At 45.5% G+C, this 8,932-nt stretch overlaps 1 long non-coding RNA gene and 1 pseudogene across 1 annotated transcript; both read left to right on the top strand.

The window, feature by feature from the left end:
- Positions 1-416: 416 nt before the first annotated feature.
- LOC142574343 (uncharacterized) lies at positions 417-1,808 on the top strand. The gene is made up of 3 exons (XR_012826502.1): positions 417-496; positions 669-770; positions 1,754-1,808. It is a non-coding gene; the product is annotated as an uncharacterized LOC142574343 (long non-coding RNA).
- A 16-nt stretch (positions 1,809-1,824) lies between these two features.
- Positions 1,825-8,932, top strand: part of LOC142574926 (uncharacterized) — a 40,765-nt pseudogene continuing 33,657 nt past the window's right edge.

Below are 8,932 nucleotides of genomic sequence, written 5' to 3'. Positions count from 1 at the left end.
CATGTCGTGATTGAGCGCTTGTCTTTCGGACTACAGCAGACTTACCTTAACCATTGAGCTACCGTGGCGGATTAGTACCCCTTATCGCACTAACAAGTGTTAGAGCTTTTCGACGGGAGCATGTAAGTACCATGTAGCTTGTGATGGGGATGTGCATGCTGTATTTGGTCTGGACCGCTGCAAGGCGGTGCGCACTGAGTGTGTACTTTTGACACAGCTTTGTGTTTGTTCACAACGGTGACGACAATGTGGATCATGGTCTTTCAATTTTTAGAGGCACCTGGCATTGCGCTTTCTCGTTTGTTTGTCTGTGCATTCTTTACCTGCTTTTTGTACACTTTTTCTAAAGGCTTAGTTGATTTTTTCTAACCATCATGAAACTTCATTACAGGTGCTGCTTCTACAAAGCAGCAAGCTAGCAAGAACACAGCAAGTCAGCTCCCTGCCACACAGCAACCTACAGCCCCTTCGTTGAACCAAGGGAAGGCCAGTAAAGGTACATATACATTAAACCGCAACAGCAAAAGGCTGTCACGATATGCTCAGCGTTAGCATTATAGTTACTAAGAGCACATAGCAAAAAAGCCTATAAGGTTGTAAAGGTTCTCCCTGTAGTGACTTTGACTAGTTATGGAAATGTTTTGGTATTCTTTCACTTCATCCTGCAGGTGCTGGCATGAATGAAAATACATCTGCAGCCCAGCCGGAGCTACTAACCACCACGCAACAGCCTGCATCCCCATCACCGGCTCAAGGGGAAACCACTAAAGGTATTCGCTCACTATACCACGTCAGTATAAAGACATTCAGGTATATGTAGCATAGGTATTATGACTCGTAACCTGACATTAATGTTTCCTGTGTTAAGTTTACTTTAATCCTCCCTGGAATTTTTCTCAGTATTATATAACACTGCACTTTATTTTCGACATGAACAAGAGTTTTCTGTGAATAATACAGAAATACACCATCAAAGATCATCGTCAACCTAACTGCGCCCACTGCTGGGCAAAGGCCTCTCCCATATTTCTCCAATAACCTGATCGTGTGCTAGCTGCAGCCTTGTTATCCCGGCAACCTTCTTAATCTCATCCACCCACCTAACATTCGACGCCCCCTGTTATGCTTGCCATGCCTTCGAATGAGTCCGTTATTCTTAATGCCCGTCGGTTATATTGCCTTCTTGGTTTCAACCAAGCCGTCATCAACACGGATTTGTTCCCCGACCCCTCCTGTTCTTTTCTTGTCTCTTAACACTACACCTATAATTCCTTTCCATAACTCACTGCAAAAATCACTGGCATGAAACTGCACTTTCAGCATTTTAGTCCCGTTTTTTTAGTGGACCTTGGCAAGCGTTATGCTTGGCTTTGAAACAAAGCTGGGTCGGTGATTATTTTCTAACCGGAGCGGAGTGAGCATGGGTTATTATAGGTCAACATTAGATTGGTTTCGTGCAGGTTAACGTCCCAAATCGACTCAGGCGATGAGGGACACCGTAGTGGAGCGCTCTGGAAATTTTGACCACCTGGGGTTCTTTAACGTGCACCGACAAAGCACAATACACGGGCCCCTTGCATTTTGCCTCCATCGAGACGTGACCACCGCTGTATGACACTCTTAAGATTCCTGTGCCGTATGCAGTACGGCTATGGAAACAGTGATTGTCACCAGGCAACCAATATGTTCTATCACAGCACCTCTGCTACCCGAGTGAAAGTGACAGTCTGTTTCCTTTTGCCATCATATGCAGATACCAAGCCATTGCAGGTACCGCTGCCAGAATGCAGTTGTCAACAGTGCAGTTGTGGCTACGTGAGACGCATGGAGCGCACTCTTGGTGAACTGCAGGAACTTGCTATCCAGCTTCAGAAAAGAAACCTAAGGCTTGAAAACAAGCTTGAAAGGGTAGAGTCAAGACTTCTCACAGTAAAAATACTGCGTGATCCAAGCAAATGCATGCATTATGTTGGACTTCCAAACATTGCAGTTTTCCAAAGCTTGCTGGACTACCTAAACACCCTTGCTAGTGAAATGGTATACTGGGGTTTGAACCAGAAAGGCGAAAAGGGCCTCCGTGGCCATCGAAAAGATAGTGAATTGGAAAATGAGTTCTTTATGACATTGCTTAGGCTGAGAGGAGGAATAGGTGGTGCAGAGCTAGCACGCAACTTCCTAATATGTGAAAGCCAGGTTAGCCGCATCTTCACCACATGGGTGAATCTGCTGCAACGAGAGCTAAAAAAACTTACTACGCTACCTTCTCGGGAAGCCTTGCAACCATACCTGCCGAAGTCATTTCGTGACTTTGCGGACACAAGATTGGTTCTTGATGCAACTGAAGTGAGAATTCAGCGATCATAGTGGCTAAGTGCCCAAAGGCAAACATTTTCAGCATACAAACATTTCAATACATACAAGGTGCTTGTGGGGTGCACTCCTGATGGATACATAGCGTTTGTTTCCCGCCTTTGGGGTGGGTCAGTGTCAGACACGACGATCCTGGAAAGCAGTGGATTGCTCGACGAGTTAGTAGAAGGAGATGCAGTCATGGTGGAAAAAGGTTTCACCTTCCCCTACATACCACCTGGAGTGACGGTGTACCGACCACCATTCCGTAAGCGTCATCAAAAACAGATGCCACCAGCTGCAGTCCATGAAACGCGGCGCATTGCCTGTGCAAGAGTCCATGTTGACCGGGCTATTGCACGCGTGAAAAGTTTTCGTGTACTTGACCGGCCATTACCAATTTCCATGATTGATATTGCTGACCACGTGTTTGAAGTGTGCTGCTTCCTCAGCAATTTTAGGAATCCACTCATAAAAGATGAAGTGGCTGTAGAAGCACAGAAAACAGTTTCAGTGCACAAACTGCTGTTTTTGTTTCTTTGCTGCTACTACTGTGTTGCGATTTTACTGTTTTATGAGGAAATAAATTGATGAAAACAGTGTAAAATTCAAGTTGTTTTATTTTCAGTCTATTCAGAGAAGGCACACTTATGGCACCGAGGAATATTGTCATGCGTGCTGCCCTAAGACATGCAGATACAACATCCTGTGACATATACAGAGCACACATCAGCTGAAACATTTAAATGGCTTGTGAAATCCTAGATTTTTTAATCAGCGTGTCATCACGGTACACAAGCAACAGTAATACAGCATCACAAAAACATGACTTTGCTGTTTCCTTCGCATTATGTGCACTTTTTGATTTTAGCTAGGATACTATAAACCTCAAATTGTTTTCTGAGCTACTCTGCTCTATTAATTCGTAGCATTGCATTTATCATTGTGTGTGCACAGCTGCTGCATTTTCTTCTTCAAATTAAGCTAACCCACCTTGCTACCTCCAGTCTCCCTATCTTACAGTGTGCCAATCACTGCCCCAAAATTGCTTCATCTAATGTGCGATACTACAAAATGTTGTAATAACTTGAAAAACCTTCCCCACCAAACTTCAGATTACTTTAGCTTTCTGATCTTTAGAGTGAGGCCCTCATCTACAGGTTCACAAACATAAAAACCTTCCTGCAATTTCTTGTAAGACACACACTGTCTGCAAGAGTACAGCTTCCCAAGCCTCATCACACGTTTAGTCACAATCTCTGAACCAGTGCATGTTTTACAAAGTGCAGGAGGGCAGGCAGCATATCCTGCTGCCAAAAAGATTCATCGAAGCTCACACGTTGCACATGGATGTTAGCAGGCATTCCAGGCTGGCTGTTTTCAGTCAAAATGACAAAATCGCACCACTTGTGGCCTGTAACAGCCATTTGGCCTTGCACTTGGAAATAATATGCATGGTCCTTCTTTAAAACAGCCCCTCCATCTACCATCTTGCAGCAAAACCTTGAATCTTCGCAAGCTGCTTCAGTAGTCATTCCTTTCTTGGAAAATGGGCATTTGATTTCAAGCAAGCCCTCTTCTTGATCAATTTTCTCAACTCTGTCGGGCGATGCTGCCACAAATCCATATTCTTTGTGCACGTGCAACCCTGTGTTTTTCACTTCAACAGTGTAGCCTCTGGCTTTCATCAGCAGCACATAAGACTGCACTGCACAGTCTTCATGCGTCCGCCCATATGCCATTGCTTCTGATATTGCTTTGTCATTTGGGTAAAGCACAGCCTCAGCAAACCCTCTAGTTTCGTGACGCGACCCCCGCAGGGGCGTCTGCGTCAGCAGGCGTTTGGTGTGTTGCGACACCACGTACCCGAGCACACGAGGGTTGGACCCTCCCGCGTGTAGCCGTGCGCGGCTTAGCCGTGTCCGGGGAAAGGGGGATCCTGGGGGTTGAGCCGATGCCGGGTGTTCGGACCTTTAAGGCCCCCCGGCGGAGGCAACACGCCTCTTTGGCCTCTGCTTCACGTAGACGGCACCCCCGGACTGACCCACCCGGAGGAAATCGGTAGTCGCCTTTTCCTGTCTCTCTCTTCTCAAACCTTCGTCTTTATCTCTCACTTTACATCTTTCCTGTCTTCTTCTCTCTTCCATTTACTTCCTTTCTCCACGGCGGCAAGGGTTAACCTTGTGTGGATATCCTACCTTGGGTACACCATATTGGGTTATAGTGATGGCGTACGGCTGGCGTCGTGCAGGCTTGTACACAAGCTGTGCCGCGTCCCCTCGTTGGGCTCCGTGGTGGGCGGTCGGCGCTGTTGCCGAACATACACATTTTCCTATGGCAGCGCAAGCCTCTGTTGTTTATGATCGGCGTCTGAAGAGATGCCGCACCGAAGTACCATTTCAATTTTCCTTCCAAAGCAACGCCCCAACATTTCCAAAGTACTATGTAGTGCATAGTGAAAGCAACATTCCGGTAAGGAAACTCTCTCCTTTCCTGGTAGCGAAGTGTCTGAAAGACAAAATCGGACCAAGATACAAAGCATCCAAAATGTCTAGCGGGGACCTCCTCCTAGAACTGAATAACAAAGATCAAGCACATAAGATCTCTGAACTTACCAGTATTGGCGAAGCGACAGTGACAGTTTCAGCCCACAGAACACTTAATACAAGCAGGGGAGTAATATCTGAAGAAGACTTCATTGGTTTAAGCGACGAGGAACTGCTGGAAGGTTTCCAGGAACAAAATGTCACCAAAGTACAAAGAATAGTAATCCGACGAAACGATCAAGAAATCCCCACCAAACATGTTATACTCACCTTCGGAACAAGCGTAATGCCCACTTCACTCGATGCAGGTTATGTCAAAGTCAATGTGAGACCGTATATCCCGAATCCCAGACGGTGTTTTAAGTGTCAAAGATTTGGACATGCTTCACATGCATGCCGAGGACAAACAACTTGTGCTAAATGCAGCTCCAACGATCACCAATCAGAGAATTGCACTTCTTCGCCACATTGTGTTAACTGCAAGGGAGATCACCCAGCTTATTCGCGGTCCTGCCCTTGCTGGAAAAAAGAAAAAGAAGTCATTGCACTAACTGTTAAAGAAAAAATCTCGTTCTTCGAAGCCAGAAAAAGACTGTCGTACCTTCCCCGAAGAAGTTATGCCGAAGTGACGCAGGCGGGGGCAGCGTCACAGAGGCCTCCGGAGTCCTCCGAGCCCACGCGCAGTGGTGCCGCAGTGACTCCTCCCGCCCCCGTGGTGGAAGCAGTCAGTACTGCTCCGCCCTCTTCAACGGCCCTGCAGACACCAGTCCCGCAGGGTCCTAAGATCAAGCGAACTCCAAGGCCCGAGACACGTGTCTCGGCGCCAAACTCTCGGTCCTCCAGCGCCTCAGAGAGAGCAATGGAGGTCGAAACAAAAACCCCGGTGTCCTCGACACCGAAGGACAAGCGCTCCCTCGAGCGCGGTAAGAGGGACAAAATCCCAATAACAACTCAAAATAAGAAGGCGATAACCTAAGGGTTATCGCTCTGTTTGTATCTGCCTTCTTCAGATCCATGTCACCTAACATCTTTCTTATCTCCCATTCACTCGTTAATATCACTTTTTACCTTTCAATTTTATAATGGCTTTTATGATCCATTGGAATTGTAGAGGTCTCTTACATAACTTAGGTGACATAAAAGACCTGTTAATAAACTTCTCTCCTGTGGCCCTGTGCTTACAGGAAACCAACCTAGGCGATAAACACAAAAACATTTTAAAAGGCTTCACCGTTGTACGGCGCGACCGTACTCAGGCGAACCGGCTCTCAGGTGGTGTAGCCATTGTCCTGCCAGGTGGTATAGCAGCCAGAGAAGTTCCCATTACCACTCACATAGAAGCCGTTGCTGTCACCGTTTTAGCTCAGAAAACCATCACCATTTGTTCAGTATACATTCCGCCGCATTTACATTTTACCGTAAGAGACCTAGAGTTAATTTTAAACCAGCTACCCGAACCATTTTTATTAGCCGGTGATTTTAATTCACATAACACGTTGTGGGGTAGTCAAACAACTGACACCAGGGGTCAAACGCTTGAAGATTTTATCCTAACAAATAACATATGCCTTTTAAACACCGGTGCGGCAACTTACTACTCCCCAAGCACAGGCGCTATGAGTTGCTTAGATCTGGCACTATGCTCTCCATCTCTCTTTGACGATTTTCAATGGAGTGTTATTGACAACCCCTATGGTAGTGACCATATGCCTGCTATTATTAAAAGAAAATCTCCTTCTCCTACCATACCATTAAGACCACCCCGTTGGAAACTCCACCTAGCAGACTGGCCTCTCTTTACTGAAAAGGCCAGTCTAGATAACATATCAGATGAGCTAACCATAGATGAAATGAATGATAAGATCACCGCCTGTATACTTGCTGCAGCAGCAGAAATAATCCCACAATCCTCTGGCCTATTAAGAAAAAATCTGAAACCCTGGTGGACGAAGGAATGTACACAAACAAAAAAACTACAAAACAAAGCGTGGGGTATCTTCCGGCGATACCCAACACAAGACAATCTACTCTCCTTCAAAAAAGCAAAAGCGAAAGCCAGGTACACACGCAGACAAGCCGAAAGACAGTCCTGGAAAAATTATGTCTCGTCTATAAATAGTTCAATAACATCCAAACGAATGTGGGATCAGGTTCGTAAGTTTAGAGGCGACTACGCTTCTTACACTACCCCCATACTGTCACCTCCAGGAACACAAACAAATATAGATGAACAAGCAGACATATTAGGCCAACATTTCCATGATATATCAAGCTCGAAAAACTACTCTGCTGCATTCCTGAAACATAAACAATTAGCAGAAAAACTAAACCTTCCGACCACAGGAAGTTCAGAAAGACTGTATAATGGCCCTCTAACACTTCCAGAAATCAACAGAGTCCTTACTAGTGGCAAAAAAACAGCACCCGGTCCGGACAGGGTACACTATGCAATGCTAGCTCACCTATCCCCTAAAGCAGTTGAGACCCTGCTTCATTTCTTCAACATAATCTGGGAAACGGGGAAAATGCCCAAAGAGTGGAAGAAAGCTATCATAATCCCGTTCTTGAAAGCCGGAAAGTCTCCCACAACAGCAACCAGTTATAGACCCATAGCACTCACAAGTTGTCTTGCAAAGTCCTATGAGGCCATCATCAACATAAGATTGACATACGTCCTTGACACAGAAAACATGCTAGATAACCATCAGTGTGGATACAAGAAAGGTTGCTCCACAACAGATCACCTAGTCCGGCTAGAAGACGAGATACGTGCGGCCTTCCTACACAAACAACATTGTCTCACTGTTTTCTTTGACTTAGAAAAGGCGTACGACACAACATGGAGGTTTGGTATATTAAGGGACTTAGCAGATTTAGGAATCCGAGGTAGAATGCTGAAATGTCTAGCCGATTTCATGTCGGACCGAACATTCCAGGTACGTTTAGGAACGGTGCTGTCACGTGTATTCATTCAGGAAAATGGTGTGCCACAAGGATGCGTACTAAGCACAACACTCTTTATAGTAAAAATGAACTCTGTTAACAAAGTCATTCCCCCCTCTATCATGCACTCCATATACGTCGATGATCTGCAAATAGCGTGCCGCGCCTCAAACTTACATACATGTGAAAGGCAGCTCCAGATAACAATTAATAAACTAATGGAGTGGGCTGAAAAAAATGGCTTCCGTTTCTCTACTCAAAAAACCGTTGCAGTGCTATTCTCGCAAAAACGAGGATTGTACTTAGACCCGCTTCTAAAATTGAATGATGTCGCACTGCCGGCAAAACAAGAATGTAAGTTCTTGGGAGTAATGTTTGATAAAAAACTAAACTTCCTAGCCCACATTAAAACACTAAAAATTAAGGCAAATAAAGCATTGAATATCCTAAAAGTTTTGTCTCATAAGCACTGGGGTTCCGACCGAACCTGCCTTTTACGTATTTACCGGTCTCTTGTGCGTAGCCTTTTAGACTACGGCTCCGTGGTTTATGGTTCAGCCAGGCAGTCCTACAGCCAATTACTTGATCCAGTACATAACCTTGGATTGCGACTGGCAAGTGGTGCCTACAGAACGTCACCCATTCAAAGTTTATATGTTGAGTGTAATGAACCCTCCTTACAGCAGCGCAGAGCATTACTCACTTTTTCCTACGTACTAAGAATTCAGTCATCACCACAACACATATGCTACAACATCCTTACACAGTGCAACTCACGCTTACACTACACAAATAAACCGAATATGATTAGGCCACTTGTCCTGCGGTATGAGCAGTACTGTCGGGATTATGACATTCCCCACGAAGTCCTCCAGGTTGCCAAGAAACCACAACGGTTGGCCCCATGGTACCATTTCACACAGTTGTGTGACTGGACACTAACACATTTAAAGAAAAGAGACACTCCACACGAACACATCATACAAGAATTCCGTGCTCTTCAGGAGAAGTATCAAAATCACATGGAATTCTACACAGATGGCTCCAAAACAAAAGAACACGTGGGCGTAGGGGCCGTAACAGACAATTGGGAA

The sequence above is a fragment of the Dermacentor variabilis genome, chromosome 3, assembly GCF_050947875.1.
Source record: "Dermacentor variabilis isolate Ectoservices chromosome 3, ASM5094787v1, whole genome shotgun sequence".
NCBI lineage: Eukaryota > Metazoa > Arthropoda > Arachnida > Ixodida > Ixodidae > Dermacentor > Dermacentor variabilis.
This window is presented reverse-complemented; position numbering and strand designations above follow the sequence as displayed.